The 18420-nt window shown below is 43.0% G+C and overlaps 1 long non-coding RNA gene across 6 annotated transcripts in view; it reads right to left on the bottom strand.

Moving 5' to 3' along the window:
• The window catches only part of LOC147577308 (uncharacterized), a 433319-nt gene that overhangs the window by 308728 nt on the left and 106171 nt on the right, over positions 1-18420 (bottom strand). For 4 of the 6 annotated variants that reach the window (XR_015240136.1, XR_015240135.1, XR_015240134.1 and 1 more), the window contains one exon: positions 10528-10579. This is a non-coding gene — a long non-coding RNA (uncharacterized LOC147577308). Of the gene's footprint in view, positions 1-10527; positions 10580-14014; positions 14151-18420 lie in introns of those variants that run through there. The other 2 variants (XR_015240133.1, XR_015240138.1) reach the window with 1 other exon arrangement.

The following is an 18420-nucleotide window of genomic DNA, read 5'->3' as shown; positions in this document are numbered from 1 at the left end:
TCTCACCATTAAAGAGTAATGCTTCTTAACAAAAGCAAGATCTCTCATTCCCCAGCAGTACCCTCTGTACGCTCCAAGCCCCCACTCATTCAATCCTTCCACCACCCTCTGGACCAACCCGATAACTAAAGTGTCATCTTCTTTCTGATTAAGGTCTCATACTTCATCCTTTAGCAGCTCCTGAAATCCTATATTCTTCTAAGAAATGCTCTTTAATCTGTGTCCCAATATACACCCTAGCAGGTAATTCCTATGTTTCCTCTTTCCACAACACCCCACAAAATTAATGTACTTCTTTGCCTGTGGATAGCAAGGATTTTATTTTATAAGTTAATCTTCATTCATCAACTGTTTTACCCCATAAATATACAGCAAGAAATACAATAAGAAGACAGGAATCCATCTGCTATGTTAGACAGACTCTCTGCAGCCAGTTAAGCTACCTACAACATGACTTGGTATGGCACTTAAGGAGAATCTAAGGAGCAAAACCACAATGAACACCTGCTGTTTCAATGATAATAAGCACTGAAGAAAACCAGGATCACTTTTTTTTTTAATTTTTTTTTTTTAACATTTATTTATTTTTGAGACAGAGAGAGAGCATGAACGGAGGAGGGTCAGAGAGAGGGACACACAGAATCTGAAACAGGCTCCAGGCTCTGAGCTGTCAGCACAGAGCCCAATGCGGGGCCCGAACCCACGGACCGTGAGATCATGACCTGAGCCGAAGTCGGCCGCTCAACCGACTGAGCCACCCAGGCACCCCCAGGATCACTTTTTTTAATGTAAGTCATACATCATATTCATCATATCAGGAGCACCATTAAGGACCTCCTTGCCCAGGACAGTGAGATCCTAGGGCTTTTACTTTGTTTTGTGTTGCATTATCTTGGATTTTTATAAAACCATTTCAATTCTTTCCTAATTGTCAGCTTTTTCTGTTCTACTCACGAACTGTACAGTTTGTCGGGATCTAGTTCCATGCCAAATGGCAGCCGGATGAACAGTCTCCTATATATATCCTTGACATGCATGGGAGAGGACCTGCCTGGTGTACCCTGTCTACCTGCCATCCATCCCAGCCAGCCAGCCAGCTATCCCCCTATCCATCCATTCCAATTTTTTTTTTTTTTTAATTCATAGCCTACAGTTTGTTGTCCTGGGCACTGAGAATAAGCAAGGTAGACATGCACTCCATTTTATGAAAATTACCCTGCCGGATATAAGCCCCTTTCCTGACCTCTAGACAAAGTTTCAGAAGAAGCACAGCTGTGTCCTTTTATAGACTTTTTATAGTTGTAAGCAGCTTAGTTGGGGCCACATACTGCTCCATCACTAGCTTTCCATTCACCCTGCAGCACGGAAGAGTCAGGCAGAGTAATATCCCTGCTTTGTACAAAATGCCCACTTCTAGACTTTATTTTATAAATCCGTGCCCAGCTCACACCTGGTAGTGAAAGGTTCTTAGACATTGTGACTGCAAAGCCGATCAGAGCCAAGAGACATGTCCCTAATTCAACTAGATAATATTTTAATATATATAGCAATTGTGGATGTTTTGGATAAGAAATATATTAAAAGAATGCATCATTCTCTCCAGTCCAAAGATTTTTAGAGTTAGTTGCAAAGACGTTTACATATTTTCAGAGCCCAAGAAATGAAAAACCCAATCAAGCAAGGTTCTACGTAAGCCTTTGCCTTAGCTTGGAACAACTAGACAGTGCACATTGCATCTGTGAAAATCAGTAGCAGACTTCCCATAGAAACAAAGCTAGGAAAATTGTTAGTTGAATCCAGCGGATATTGGCTATGAGATTACTCCAAATGGAGGCCATTTACCCCACAACAATGAAAAGGGGTTCCATTGGACTATTTTAGTCCTAGATGAGGATTTATGCATGCCCAGGCCAATATCTCCAGGCAGTAAGCACCTTCAACAAGCTGAGGAGGCAAGTCCCAAAATCAATGGCAAGGCAACCCCCAAAATTCATCAAGGTAATACATTTTTTCCCCATAATGGATAAACATATTTTAAGCCCGCCCAAATTTTAAATTTAAATGATAAATGTTTAACAAATCAACCCAGTACCATTTACGATTTTGCATTAAATAATATGTGCATATTTAGAATTTCAAATATTCATACAAGAGTTTGGCCTCTTTAAGTAATAGTTAAGCCTTGTAATTCTGATTTAAAATATGTAATTGAGTTATTGATTTAGAATTGTGATTGTAAAAATATTATAATGTTGGAAGATTTAAGAGATTTTAGTGTTCCCATATCTATGGGTTTGATTTGTTAGATTTACAACCGTTACTTAAGTACATAGGAAGGGTTTTGTTAGTTAAAACAATCATAGTCTATAAAAAGAAAATCAAGCATGTTTAAATTATAAATGAAATTTAAAATGTTCCAGGCTGTTCAGTTAAGTTTGTAAATGGGACTGAGCATTACTCAAAGGCCCCCTTAAAAGTGACTGTTAAAATTGCTGAATTTATAAATAGAAAAATCAGATCTTTAAACTGAACTTAAAAGTTTAAAGAAGAGCTACATTTGTGGATTTGTAACATTATTAATTTTTAAAACAAACAAACAAAAAAAACCTGAGTAATCTTTTCTACACACAAAAACTGCCTTAAAGGGTATTTTTTTAAGCCACAATTAACAACATCCTTGGAGCCTAGGGATTGAATGGAGAGAAAGAATTATGCTCCCACAGAGAAGGCAGGAAAAAATATATACTGTATAGCCCAAAGTTGACACTAAAAAGGGCCTTTTCTACTATCTTCTGTTATCTTCCAGTAAATGCAGCAAAAATGCTACAGGATAGTGTGGGTAAAGCAAAAAGATCAGAATTATTCAGCTGCTTATTACTGAATGCCTACTCCGTGTTTAATGCCGTGGGAAAATGCAAACATATATAAAGTTTTTAATCTAGTGAGACAGGTAAGATGCATAAACCTGAGCCGACTGGAGAACAGAATGTTTCGGCTCAATAAGCAGTTACTGAGAGTCAACCTTGCAAGAGATATAGTGATTGGCTGCAGGGATGGGGAGGAAGCTGGGCTCAAAAACAAACAATAAGCTTTATAATTAAGTGCTAAATTGTGTGTTGGGAATCAAGTGAAGAGCATTCAAAGAGAGATACCGAAGCCTATTGGAACAGCTGAGATATAAGGATGAGGTAAGAATCGATCTGGGCTTTGAAGGATGGAAAGAGCTGAAATCCGCAAAAGGGGGCAGAGCTGGAAGGGAACAGGAGGATGACCCTATTGTACAAGGGAAACTACTAGGAAACCAGCTGCCAAGGGAAAGGTTCACTCTGGGTGACAGTGAAGTTAGATTGCGGAACGATTTCCAAATGACACAAGACTAAAACAAAAGTTAGTTACTAGTCTAAGGTACTAAAGACTAGAACTCACAACAGTAATAGTTACTACCAAACAGTGGGAGGAGGTGGTATAAAATGCAAGAAATTCTCATCTGTCGTTGCAAAGAAACCATAGAGAGTATTTTAATTCGATGAATCAAGGGCGCCTGGATTGGTTAAGCATCTGACTCTTGGTTTCAGCTAAGGTCATGATCTCACGGTTTGTTCGTGAGTTCAAGCCCTGCATCAGGCACCATGTTGGCTGTGTAGAGCCTGCTCCAGATTCTCTCTCTCCCTCTTTCTCTGCCCCTCCTCTCTCTCTCTCTCCCTCTCTCTCTCTCTCTGAAAATAAATAAATTTAAAAAAAAATAAATTTGATGAATCAAAGAAAAAAGTGTAAGCATATATTATTAGACTGTTTAGGGTAAATACCAGAGGAAAGGTAAATGAGGTTGAAACAGTTTGTCTCTAGGAATAGAACTGGGGATCAGAGAATGTAGCTTTTCATCCTAAACTCTCCTGCACTATTTGAGTTAATACCATGTGAATGTATTACTCTGAACCAAATATGAAAATTCAAAACAAATAAGCTCAGTTATTAGGCCGCATTTGTTTGACACAGAAGCACATTCACTACGAAGCTATTAAAGCTTAAGCCTCCAGGCCCCGCACTGGTACTGACACCTTCCAAGGCCTACATCTAATTTTGTAATGATACAGTTTCTATTCTTTCTCTTAAAGAGATTCCCTCATGTCATATCAGCTTCATGCCCTGGATGCCCCTGGTTTCAACAAAGATTTTTTTTTATTTTTTACAATCCCTTAATGCCTTTCTCACTTTACATTGTCCTAGAAGGGATCCAGTCCCACTATGTTTTATGTCACCCTTGATCAAGACACATGATCTTTGTTATGCTAATAAATAATTTTTATTCAAAATAAAAATCGCTATTTGATTCAGGGAGCAATATCAAGACACTCAGATTTTCAAACAGAGAAATGCCCCACAGGAAGTGGCAATTTACAGAACACTGGATGGAGACTGAGAGAGACCAGAAGTAGAGGGTGGTGGCAGTTACTGGCAGGTAAAATATGAAGACTTGGTCTAAGGGATAACAAGAAGGAATGGAGAAAATGAGATCCATACAAGAGGCATTTTAAAATAGGATCAACCAGGCCCGCTTACCAGCTGAAGAGCTGCCCACAGATAGGGACACCCAGGATACCTCCAAATTCTATGTTGGGATGGAGCCTGATTTTTTTTTCTCATCATTTGGCAAATTTCTCATAGGCTTCAAATGAAACTTTGACCAGTAAAAACCAATTTGAATGAAAACACCTTGCCAGTCTTTCTCTAACTCTGTCAAATATTTACAGATAACATTCAACCAGCAAGTTTTAAACAAGGGAAGTTTCTTTTACTAAACAAAAATGAGGGGCTCCTGGGTGGCTGAATTGGTGAAATATCCGGGTCTTGGTTTTGGCTCAGGTAATAATCTCGTGGTTAGTGAGTTCAAGCCCCTGCATCAGGCTCTGCTCTGTCAGTGCAGAGCTTGCTTGAGATTCTCTCTCTCTTTCCCTCTCCCTCTCTCTCTGGCCCTCCTCCACTTGTTCTCTCTCTGTCTCTCTCTCTCTCTCAAAATAAATAAATAAACTTAAAAAATAAAAAATAAACAATAATGAACTTTCATAGTCCTGTACATAGTCTTCAGGAGCATGTGCTGACCAAGGAACCTAATACATGAATTCAGTTAAAGTCCCCAACAGTCCTTTGGCTCAGGAGAGTTTTCACTTAGACACAGTTTGTATCATTGCCTATATTCCTGCTGTGGCAGATTGATAATTAATCCACATTCTGTGGGAGGAGGCACATAACAAAATTGTTCTACAATGGTTAAGACATTTGGCAAACAACTTAAAGAATTTTGTGAAGCACATCTAAATATTTCTTACTGCTCTTATGAGCCAGTATTTTGTAATATCTCTACACTGTGTTCTGGGCTGTGTGCATGTAACTTGGGAACTCTGAATACATAAACTGTCAGTCTTTGGATTTTTCTGTGGAAATAAGAAATTTAAAGTCTTGTTTGTATGCAGCCAAACAGCACACCTGACCTGGAAAGCGAAGGCAGTTAATGATGTACCTGGGTTGTTTCCTGATCGATTAATTTGACTGCAATGCATCTGGGTAGATTGACAGCCAGGCCTGAAACTTGGTAGGAACTGCTGTCCGTCACCCTCCATCTCTTGACTTGGGATTTAGTCTTTTTTTATTTTTATTTTTAAAATGTATTTATTTATTTTGAGAGAGAGACAGAGCACAAGAAGGTGAGGGGCAGAGAGAAGAAGAGATAGAATCTCAAGCAGGCTCCATGCCATCAATGCAGAGCTCTATGTGGGGCTTGAACTCATGAACCGTGAGATCATGACCTGAGCTGAGATCAAGAATTGGATGCTTAACTGGCTGAGCCACCCAGGTGCCCCAGGATTTATTCTTCTTATAGATAGAGGCTAATGCTCTATCCTTTTTTGCCAAGGAGGCAGGGGGAGAAAAAAGAAAAAAAAAATTTTTTGGATGGCATAAATCAGAACCAAAACTTCACTTACTAAACAAAATGCCTACTGAGTACAGTGAGTTAAGAAGTAGAAATACAGAGCAAAGGGGCACCTGGGTGGCTCAGGTCATGATCTCACGGCTCAGGAATTTGAGCCTCATGTCAGGCTATGTGCTGACAGCTCACAGCCTGGAGCCTGCTTCGGATTCTTCGTCTCCCTCTCTCTCTGCCCCTCTCTCACGATTCAGGAGTTTGAGCCCTACATCAGGCTTTCATGTGTCAGCACAAAGCCTACTTCATATCCTTTGTCCCCTCTCTCTCTGACCCTCCCCCCTTGCATGCCCTCACACCATTCTCCCTGTCTCTCTCTCTCTCAAAAATAAACAAACACTAAAAAAAATAAGAAATACAGAACTAAATATATGAGTGCCTTCCTCCAACAGCTCCAAAGCTAGTGAGTAAATTAGAAAACCAATCTATGAGGGCAATGATAGAGACGTAGTAGTTTCCACAATTATTTCACCAGAACGAAAGAGGACAAACTTTCTTTTTTCCCCAAGTTTTTATTCAAATTCCAGGTAGTTAACATAACAGTGCAATAGTGGCTTCAGGTGTACCACTGATTCATCACTTAACATCATTCATCATTCATTCATCAGTGATTCATCACTTAACATACAACACCCGGTGCTCATCACAAAGAGAGCTTGTGTCATAAATTTCCTTGCCCTCTGGATCTCATCCTTTCAGACACTTTTTCCCACCTCAATCTATTATTTGTCCCCACTCTCTTCACATCTTCCAGCTGTCTCTCTCTACTGGCCTCTTGCCATCATCAGCATTGTAAGCATGCCAATATATTCCCCCTCTTTTAAAAATATTAAATAAATCCCTCCTATAACCACTGCCCTTCACAACTCAAAGTCTACTCACAAGTCAGGAAGGGGGTGGGGCATCTGGGAGGCTCAGTCAGTTAAGCATCCGATTTTGGCTCAGGTCATGATTTCACGATTCCAGTTCCTGGGTTCAAGCCCTGAGTAGGGTTCCCCGCTGCTTGGGATTCTCTCTCTGCCCCTCCTCTGCTCACTCTCTGTCTCTCAAAAAGAAATAAACATGAAAAAAAAAAGTCCTGTCTGGGGTACCTGGGTGGCTCATTCAGTTGAGTATCAGACTCCTGATTTGGCTCAGGTCATGATCCCAGGGTCCTTGGATGGAGCCCCCTGCCAGGCTCTCTGTGCTGAGTGTGGAGCCTACTTAAGATTCTCTCTCTCTCTCTCTCTCTCTCTCTCTCTCTCTCTCAACCCCATCCCTCTCTCTCTCCCTCCCTCTCTCATTCTCTCTCTCTCTAAAAAAAAAAAAAAAAAAAATGTGGTGTCTGATCACTGCCTCCTCAGCCTGACCACCTACTCCCTTCTCATCCACTGCAGTTTCACACCTGCTGCTCTTCTTGCCAAGATAGCTAGTGATCTCCTTAGGTCAAATTCAATGGTCTTTATTTCCAGGATCTCTCAGCTGCTTTTGACACTGTTGAATCTCCCACTACCCTTAACTTCCTTGGGGGGAAAAAAAATCTGGTTTTCACTCTTCCCTGGCTACTTCTCAATCTCATTTGCTGGCTTTCCAGGTATTAGTTTACTATGATCCCCAGGTTTGTTTTCTGGCTCTCTTTTCTCTTCCTTTGTACATACTCTCCCAGTGATCTCCTCCTCCCCAGTGGATTCAATCACCATCTATATGTGAATGACTAGCACAATCCAGCTCACCTCCTGTCTCAGAACCACAGGCCCAATGGGAATCACCATTTGCCTGTGCCAGAAACTCCTCAAGCTCAACTTGTCCAAAACCAGGCTCATCGTTCTGCTCGAACTCATTCTCTCTCCTGGGTTTACCATTCTGTTGACTAACGTCACGTTCTATATAGTTTGGCTACTCTGAAGGACTGTAGTGCCAGTGTAAACAAAGTATTTGATATTTTTAAGAGTTTTTCTCTTATTTATCACTGTTCTGATCCAAGTAGTCCAGATTTATTCTTTTCATCCTATTGTTGATGTAACTATGAAAATCAATCATGTTTCAAAAATGAGGTATCTAATTAACTACTTTGGAAGACATATAAGCTTATATTGTTTAGAAAATATTAAACAAAACGGTTTAAGAGATTTTATTTAGTCTTCAATCTCTGTTGCAGTGCCACTAGAAATCTAAAGAAGTCTCTTTTAGGACCTAGATGGACCCCTATTTGAGATACCTTGACATTGCCCTAGAAAAACTTATTCACAGGTAATTACAAAGTCACTATTTTATAAAGTGGAGTTATGCCCAACTTCTGCTCTTCCTTCTATGTTGGGAAATTCCTCATGTGCTTGAGTAATAAATATTGCAATCAGGCAAACACGAAGCAAAGATGGCACAAGTGTTTGGCTTCCACACTTTCTGAGACTTTCTTCAGCTACAAAATGGGGTAATGATACTTACCTCACATGGATGTTGGGGGGATTTCGTGAGATGTGTGCAAAATGCCTGGCATATGCTGGGTGCTCAGAAATTTCAACAAATATTTTATTTTCAAATTTTTTTCACCTTTCTCTTTCCTTTCCCCTAATTTTGAGGCAATTTAAGCCTTCTGGTGCAGAAAGAAATACACCTAGAAAGAAATCCCATATGATTCCAGATCAAAACTGTTCCGGTATACCTGTAGAAATTAAATTTGGTTTAAAAATATTTCAAGCATTTCAAGTGGCCGAGACTGTATTTCTCAGGTGTACTCTACAGTGGACCCAAATCCCTACGGTATTCCAAGAGTGGACCTGACTTCTTGAGGCCCTCAAAATTCTCATTGGTGAGATTACATTAAAAGGCCAGGAGCAGTGAAGACTGACTTACCCTCCAGAGGCAACTTTAGCTCATACATGAAATTCTCTTAAAGCCTCAAAACTAGGAAGGATAAGCAAAAGGAGGTAGAGAACAAAAGAGGACTCTGAATATTATGAGCTACCTCCTCTAAAAATTCTTGGCTTACTTTGAGCTACCTTCTTCAAAACAACAGCCAACTGAAAAGATGGCTTGTGCGATGGAGCATGGGGAAGGGGGTGGGGGGTTGAAGGACGGCTCAGCACACCTAGGAAGGAATAGGAACTGTTCTTTACATCAGCCTAAGAGTTTGGTAGCGAAGGAGGAATGGAGGAGAGCACATTCCCTCTAGAATCCCAGTGAAAAAGGAGGAACGAAACTAATGGCTTGCTGAACTAAGTTATGACTGTGTGAAAAGCCCACGTTGTCAGTGCAAGTCTATGAACCACCAGCAGCCTTCACAGCACTCTCAGCAAAGATCCCCTTCGTAATTTCTTTCATGGAGCCCTGACAGGGAGCTCCCACAGAACAGGCCACAGGTATAACTGGGCTTACAATGCAAACATTATGAATATGTTGTTAGTGTAATCACTGGCAGCACTTACCTCTTGGTATTTCCCTTTTAAGTGTAAGAACCCAGGCCCAACTTTTTCCAGGGCAGCTATATTCAAGCTGGAGTACACACACAGTTTTGTGGGTATGTGAAGACTTTCCAAGGAGCACACAAAAAAGGATAGTGTTAAGAGAACTAACTTCCTCAGCATCTATGAGTATTATCTATCTGGAAAAGAGCTTGCTGTCAAGGTGATCTCTCAATCTCCTGTCTCCTCCTTTACTAAAGAAAAGCATACCAAATACCACTCAGTCATAAAAAAGAAGGAAATCTTGTCATTTGACATGGATGGACCTTCAGGGCATATGCTAAGTGAAAGAAGTCAGAGAAAGACAAATACCATATGATCTCACTTATATGTGGAATCCACAAACACAAAAACAAAACTGAGCTCATATAAAGAGAGAGCAGATTGGTAGTTGTCAGAGGCAGGGATGGGGCATGGGGAAGGTGGGCAAAATGGGTGAAGGGGGTCAAAAGGTACAAAGTTCCAGTTATAAAATAAATCAATCCTGGGATGTAATGTACAGCACGGTGATTATAGTCAATAACACTGTATTTTATACCTGAAAGTTGCTAAGAATAAATCTTAAAAGATCTTATCATAAGAAAAATATATTGTTACCATGTGTGGTATTAGACGTTAACTAGATTATTGAGGTGATCATTTTACAATGTATACAAATATCAAATCATTATGTTGTATACCTGAAACTAAAATGTTATATGTCAATTACATCTAATTTTAAAATTTAGACAATATTGGGGTGCCTGGGTGGCTCAGTCGGTTAAGTGCCCAACTTTGGCTCAGTCATGATCTCACAGCTCGTGAGTTCGAGCCCCGCATCAGGCTCTGTGCTGACAGCTCAGAGCCTGGAGTCTGCTTCAGATTCTGTGTCTCCCTCTCTCTCTCTCTCCCCTTCCCCCACTCACACTTTGTGTGTGTGTGTGTCTCAAAAAAATTAATGAATAAAAACATTAAAAACAATTTTTAAATAAAATTTAAACAATATAGATAAGCAATAGAATAAATAAAATAGAAAGACTATAGACAAGAATAAAATAAATAGAATAGAAATGATAATAAATAAGTAAAATCTCAACTACCCAGAAAAAAAAGAAAAGAAATACATACCTTTCACCTTTTGCCAGTCTTACTGTGGTACACTGCCCTGGGGCATGAACACCTGCAGAGCAAAGGAAGAATTAAGTCTCAGAGTAGGTATAGAGGAAGCAAATACTGTTAATGACTTGAAATAAATACCTTTGCTTGTCACGCATCTTAGTTCACACTGCTATCACAGAATACTATAGACTGGACAGCTTATAAAAAACAGTTATGTATTTCTTACAGTCTTAGAGGCTGGAAGTCCAAGCCCAAGGCCCTGGCAGACTGAATGTCCGGTGAGAACACACTTTGGTTCATACATGGCCATCTTCTCACACTGGCTTCACATGGCAGAAGGGGGAAGGGAGCTGTCTGCAGTGGCTTTTCTAAGGGCACTACTCCCATTCCTGAGGGCTCCTCTTTCATGACCTAATTACTTCCTAGAGGCCCCACCTCCTCATATATTCACAGGAGGATTAGGTTTCAACATGTGAATTTCGGGGGACACAAACATTCTGTCTACAATGAGTGACTTCTTTGCTCCCCACAAGATGGAAGTAGGATGTAAACACAGCTGATTTGGGGCAAGCCATGAGATCTTTGGCAAATGATTCAGGAGGTGAAGAATGAAAGAATGGAAAATGAATCTAGAAAGGATGTTGCTATTCTAAAACTACTTCTGGGGCGCCTGGGTGGCTCAGTCCCACTTCGGCTCAGGTCATGATCGCACAGCTAGTGAGTTTGAGCCCCGTGTCAGGCTCTGTGCTGACAGCTCAGAGCCTGGAGCCTGCTTCAATTCTGTGTCTCCTCCTCTCTCTGCCCCTCCCATGCTCATGCTCTGTCTCTCTCTGTCTCTCAATAATAAATAAACGTTAAAAAAAATTAAAAAAAAAAAACTACTTCCATTTCTATCTACCTGTTTACGTGATAACATTTCTTATGTGCACGCAAGTGTGGGAACAGAAAACGAGAAATAGAATGAATGTTCATTCTAGCAATAGGCAGCAGTAGTCATCCATGGATACAGGAGCTAGTTAGAAAAAAAAGGCACATTCACCTCATTATGATATATGGTCAATAAAATTAACGCTTAAAGCCATGTAATCACACAGAATTCTTTAATTAAAACTTATATTTATTTTGTTGGTTCTGTAAGGCTGGCCATATAAATTCCAAGAGAAAAAAATCACGTAAAACCCATCACCATTAAAAAAGAGCTTGTTCATGTATTTTTTAAGTGAATGATGATAGGTATCTGATTGCTGTGGTATTTGGATCCCATTGGATACATTTTAAAAAGTGATGTAACGGCTTTATTCTAAAATGTCAATTTTTGCAGTACAGTGGGTATTATCCTTTGCCAACACTCCAACTTAGAATGCAAAACTGTAGCTGTCATTTTCAAAAAGAGCTGAGGATACATCATATTACGACATTCTTTTGGGGGTACATATACAAGAGTCTAAAGATGAGAACCCGTATAGCTCAGCAGGCCCCTAACCTTTTCATGAGGGAGAATCCCCTCCTGAACATAGAAAAAGAGGCAGTAGTATTTTTACTTTCTATATCTATTCACCAAGAAAAAGTAACAAAAACTAGTAGTAACACTTAACAGTAACACTTGTGAGTTATTAAATAAACTTTAACATTCATCAAAACGACATTGGCAGGCATCTCAAGACTAACCTATACTGATCTGAAGCATACTGTCCATCATAATCTAGAATGTTTGGGGTACCAGAGGATTCGCAGCAACTCCACGCTAACACCATACTCCCCTGGTCGGGGTCCTTTGACCTTTCAGGGTGGTCTTCTCCTGTGAGAAGGCTAGCAAAATACAGGACACCTGGAAAGGGGGTACAACAATCCAAAAGCCTTTTGGAGCAAAGTAGGAGGCTGAAATGAGTGACTCTACCCCAGGCCACGCAGGACTAAAAGGGTGGCTGACACGCTTGTGTTGCCGGAAGCTTTCCACTCTTCAGGAGAAGCTGCCTTTTATGTGAAACCTCTGGATTTTCAATCCAATTAAAAAACAAACAAACAGAACCTATTTAGGTCAACCAAAAACACAAATGTGAGCTGAATTCAGTTGCTGGACATCCAGAGTGCAGCCTCTGTTCCAGTGCTTCTCAGAGTCGGCCTGGATCCAAGAACTGTTTGTTACACTCCACGATGGGATGCACATAGCAACTGAGAATAACATTTAGAGACAGCCAGAGCAGTTTGGTAGAGACATTTTGCAAATATAATTTTCTAAACCTAATAAGAAAAATTAGGCTTGTATTTTCATATCTGTTTTTCTATTTTATTTCTTTAGTTTAAAAAATATTTTTTGTGTTTATTTATTTTGAGAGAGAGAGAGAGAGAGAGAGGTAAAGAATCCCAAGCAGGCTCTGAGCTTGTCCACGTGGAGCCGGATGTGGGGCTCAAACTCACAAACCACGAGATCATGACTTGAGCCTAAACCAAGAGTTGGAAGCTTAACTGACTGAGCCACCCTGGTGCCCAAAGATGATGCCTTTTCTAAACCAAAATTAGGGTTTGATACCTGAATACCAATCTTCATACTGACTACCTGAAAAGACACAAGCCTGGGAATTAAAATGCACCCATTTTTTTTTTAAGTTTATTTATTTTGAGACAGATGGAGACAGTGTCAGTGGGGGAGGGGCAGAGAGAGAGGGAAAGAGAGAATCTCAGGCTGGTTCCTGATAACAGCGCAGAGCCCAACTCAGGCCTTGAACTCCGGAAACCATGAGATCATGACCTGAGCCGAAACCAAGAGTGGATATTTAACCGACTGAGCCACCCAGGTGCCCCAAAATGCACCCATTTCTAAGCAGCTGACAAATATTTAGCAGTAAAGGCCCTGAAGGTGACCTCTTTTCCCCGGAGGAATGGGGGAATATCATGTACCCTCTGCAGGATCGCTCCTAGGCCCATCAGGCCACCAAGTTCCCTCCAGGGCCAGCTCTGGGAAGAAGGGCCCGATGCCATCTGTCACGTGGAGTTCCTCCTCCCTCCAACAGCATAGGAGTACCAACCCAGGCAAGGCCCTGACCTGGGCGGGTAGAAGCCATGATCTCCCGCCAGTGAGCGCACGTCTGCCTCTTCGAACATACTGATCTCATCCCCAGCCAAGACTCCTGCTTCTCCATCTCCCCAACGTGGTTCTTGCTACTGAATGTTCTCCTCCTCCTGACATACAGGCTTCTGTATAAGGGAAAGGTGTCAGCCACCTAGTTCTGGAGCTTTGGTACCTGGTAATCAACTTCCTATCCTGCAGCGCGTGCCCAAGCGACCCACTGATCTGTTTGTCCTCCTTGCTTAAGCCGAAGCTCCAGGAAAAGAATTGGATTGCCAGGTATCAACTAAAGCTCAACATCTAGAATGAAATGGCTGACATTCCAGCCTAGCAAGGACCCCCTAGCAGGGTAGTCCATCTAGGAGGGGTTCAGGCAAAGACCAGAAGGCCAGCAGGTGAGAAAACAGACAACCAAAAAGACAAACTCACAGATCAGCAGGCTCCTCTGTACAGGGCTGAGGGAAAGCCCCAGAAGTAAATAGTCCATGGGCTGCCTGAGAGCTCACCCCCACACCCCACTCCATCCTTCCTTTAGCAGCTTCAAACTCCGCAGACCCAACACCTACTGAACCATCTTGGAGGGCTGCACACAGGACCTCAGCAGCTGCAGGCAGCTAAGAAGGGGAATTTCCCGCAGCAAGCTTGGGGGTGGGGAGGGAGGAATATAGCACAGGCCTGGGGAGGTGATTTTAGAAGTGCAACCTGGTGGGGGAGTTTTTTTCAGACCATCTGGAGGGAAGTGGTCACAATCTACTACAGATTCTTCTGAAATGACCAAGCACACAGAGGGAAATTGTTACATTGTTGAGAAACAGGGCTCCCTTGCTCTCTCCCGGGGAGGCTAAAGACTTCTATGTCAATCAGTGATCTTTCCCTGCCTGAGATACAGAGAGATGAGATCAGGCTGATGCAGAACTGCTCTCACCCTGTAATTCTGCAGGTAGCCAATTTGGGCCTGGCTGACATTTTCTGTAATTTAAGATACTAAGAAAATTTAAAGGAGATCTGCCCTGTGTGGGTAAAGAAGGAACTAGTGTTTTTGGCCAGACAGAAAAGGTACTATGTTGTGTGAGTTATTGAGTTGTAGTATTTTAACTGGCATGGGTATGTATTAACAGAACAAAAGTATCAATAATCTATACAATCTATAGTTATTGAAGCTATTACAAGTATCATAATAGGTGGGGAAGAGGAAAGAGAACATCTAAAATACATAAAATTATTTTTAAAAACTCATTCTAGGAAAAGGAAATGCCAGAATAGTAAGATAAGGAGTCTTAATTAACAACAAATTCATCTATTTCCCTCCTTCAAATTGAGACACTCTTCTAAGGCAATTTGCTTGGAGAGCAGTTTTGCACCATAAATCTGGGACGTGTTTTCTATGTGTGTGTTTGCTCTGCATGAGGCTTAAGAAAAACACAGCAACCAAACCACCCAGTCCAGCCCTGGAGGGAAAGAGAAGACCTAATCACCCGTGATGGAGATTACATAATAGAGAATTGCACACACACACACAAAAAAAACCCCAAGAGTCTCAAAAGAATCAGCCTTTGGCTTCCTGTCATAAAAAATGCCTTTTCCTTTTTTCCTTTGTGAACATCACTAAAAATCCTCCTTAAAGACCAAGTGGATGTCTTTGGTAGAAATAGAGGTCACTTAAGAATGATTTATAAGTGCACCCCAAGCCAAAATGAAGCATGTATCGATATCTAAAGTGCATCTGCATTTAGGGCAGCAAAAGCTCATAATCTGTTTCTAATCGGTGCCCTGAAGACGCTCCCCACGGAGGAAAGGCCTGGCTCCGGGCAGCCACCCTTCCAGAGGCCAGCTTGCCCCGCGTCCGGGCCCTTTCTTGGGCAGCCGCAGTGCTCCTCTCTTAGATAATGCCAGGTACTCTGGAAAGTAGCCGTGTAATAATACACAAACCCCTGATGATGTCAGCGTGTTATTGACTTTCCAAGTCTGAATGACTGAGCAGAGGAGCGGGGGTGGGGCGCAATCCATCCGGCAGCGCGGGGACCGGCCAAGCGAAAATGGGCTCGCAGGCCCGGCGGGGGAGGGGCGGCTCGCAGGCGCCGCGGCAGCTCGGAGCTCAGGCTCCGCGGCGGCGGCGGCGGCGGCAACAGGGTCGCTGCAGCCCTGCCCAGCCTCGACTCCGGGCTCCCGGCTCCCGCTCCTCCGCTGTTTACGTTTGGTCCAGCACATCTCAGGCAGAAATAATTGAGGCCGCCCTCCCACCCCCGGAAGCTTTAACCACGTGGCAGAGCCGGTTACAAAGCAGGGAGCCGAGGGCAAAAAAAAGGGGGGGTGCTCCCTGGTCCCTCCTCCACTCTGCACCCGGGCCTTCCTCCCCGCGCCTCGCGGCAGTGAATTTGAAAATCTAGGGGTCGCTTTCCGTGGTGTATTTCCGTCTGCAGAGGACCCCCTTGTAAATTGCACCTCAGCAGTGGTGACATTTTATGGGAAATGATTGACTTCCTTTATGGCGCTGGCAGTGCAGGTGCAGAGTTGGAGGCTCCCATTCTCACCCCGCAAATTGACCACAGGGCAATCTGTCATCTCCAAGGCTAGGTGTGAACCAGGCTGGGTTGCCCTTAAATGGAATTGCATTTAGAGGCCGGGATCTGGAAGGAAGAACTCCAAACTGGGGCGTGGCATTCCCACTGGGCCTGGACCTTTCTTTCAGGCCACGAAGCTCCCGCCACACCTCCTCCAGTCCTCCCACCCAGCTCTGCCGGTCTCACCTTTGAGACTAGGTGCCCCGGCCCTCCCCTCTGGCCGAGCTCCGTACCTCCTTCACCTAGACCTGTTGAAATCTTCCCAGTAAGTAAAAGCCAGGCTCAGAACTTCTCCCCACCCCCACTGTGACGGATTGCTCTTCCTTGGGGCTCCTGCCCTCTCTCCCCACCGAGCTGTGTTTGTGGAGCACCCGAATGGTCAGACCGCACAGGGGCTGTGGAATCGCATCGTTCTGAACCCTGCCCTGTGGCGTACTAGCTGTGTCAGTGTGGACAGAGTGCTCAGTAAAAAGTGGGTGGTAGTAATGCCCTCAATCACTGTCCTGAAGATCAAATGAGGGGGGCCTGGGTGGCTCAGTTGGTTTAGCGGCGGACTTCAGCTCAGGTCATGAGCTTCCCATTCACCAGTTCGATCCCCACATTGGGCTCTGTGCTGACAGCTCAGAGCCTGGAGCCTGCTTCAGGTTCTGTGTCTCCCTCTCTCTCTGCCCCTCCCCGACTTGTTCTCTCTCTCTCTCTCTCTGTCTCTCTAAGAAATAAATAAATTAAAAAGAAGAAGATCATATGAAAGCCAGATTTCATAAGGGACTCCTTTTTTCAAATATTGCAGGCCTTCATTAGTAGAGTTACAAGTATCAAACCAGGGCCTCCGTGGTTGGGTCTGAAAACAGAGTCAGCTGCAGTGCTGGACGAATGATTTCCCCCTACCCTCCTGGCTTTACCGAGCCCGATGCTCTGGAGCTACCAGGGTAGGGTTATTGAGAAAAGCCATTTTATTGTCAGGCTGGGGATGGGAGCGGGTAATGTGCCTCTGACCCAAGCTGGACCATTCACAGCCACTTGCCAAGTCCTTCCCTCCCCTGGATCCCCACGTGGGATAGATAGGTCCAGAAGTGAAGAGCTGACACATTTGAGTCCAATCAGAAGCCTTCTTGAGGAATTTTGAAACTGGAAGTGAAAAAGTCCATTTCACCCCAGAGCTAAAATTGTAAGATATTATAAAGTTGGGAATCTTCTATATGACCATGTTTCCCATAATGTGGAGGGAAGGCCAGTCTGAAAACAGAGTCTGAGGTAGAGTTAAAGATAGACAGATGGAAACAGAGACAGAGATACACAGGCTGGGAGAGCAAAGCTGAGAGGCCCATAGAGTTGTGATGTTGGCAGTGGGGGTTCCTGGGTTCCTGATACAGTCCTGCCTGCCCGGGTTCCTGGGACAACCTGGTATTTTCTACAACACATTCTTCTAATCATTTAACTTAGTTTGCATTTTTGTTACTTGCAACCAAAAAAAGTTCTAATTAATACACACCACCATGGCATTTCTTAGTCTGATTTGTACAGTATCTTAGTTGAGTTCAAGACCACCTCCCCACCCCTACAAGAAACCCTCAGAGGGCAGAGCTGTGTATGTGTCAGTGCCTCACAACAAGGCGCTCTATAAATACTTCAAATTGAATTGAGTAAGGTGTGAGTGGACAGGAAATGCCCCAGTAGCTGTTGGAACAGGAGCCTCCAACTGGTTAACTTAAAGGGGAAACATCAGGAATCGCCACAGTCTTCTGGAAGCCCATTTATTCTGCCCCAGCAGTAATTAGGGTTTATTCGAGTGAATAGAAAGAGAAAAGAGGAGAAACTTTATCCCCTCTAAATTGCATTTAATAAAAATCTTGGAGAAAATGAGGGAATCATCAGGCTTACTAATTCCCCCTGGGTTTTTGTCGGAGAGAGGCTGAAGAAATGCACAGCATTCAACATTTATGGGACAGCAGATCCACATTTTATCTGAGAAAATGCTATAGTGACTTAACCTACTTTTTCCCCCCTCATTTGTTTCCAAAAGGTTTTTTCCAGCCTATGAGTCACTTCCAGTCAGATCCAAAGACAAAAGCTGGCTAATTATGTGTCAGTGAGCCAGGTTCCCACCCTGCCTTATCTTGAGCACCCTTTCCAGTTCCAAGAAGATGGAACACTTTTCAGCCTATAAGGCACTGAGTGGAACCTGTTGCATGTGGCTCTGGGGCGGGCTCTTAAAGGAGTAGGGCTGGGCCCTTCCCACTCACTCTGGCAGCTGGCAGCTGATCTCTCAGCTGA

Source organism: Puma concolor, chromosome C2 (assembly GCF_028749965.1).
Source record: "Puma concolor isolate L17-30 chromosome C2, mPumCon1.1.hap2, whole genome shotgun sequence".
NCBI classification, from domain to species: Eukaryota; Metazoa; Chordata; class Mammalia; order Carnivora; family Felidae; genus Puma; species Puma concolor.
Note: the sequence above shows the minus strand (reverse complement) of the source record. Positions and strands in the feature narration are given on the sequence as shown.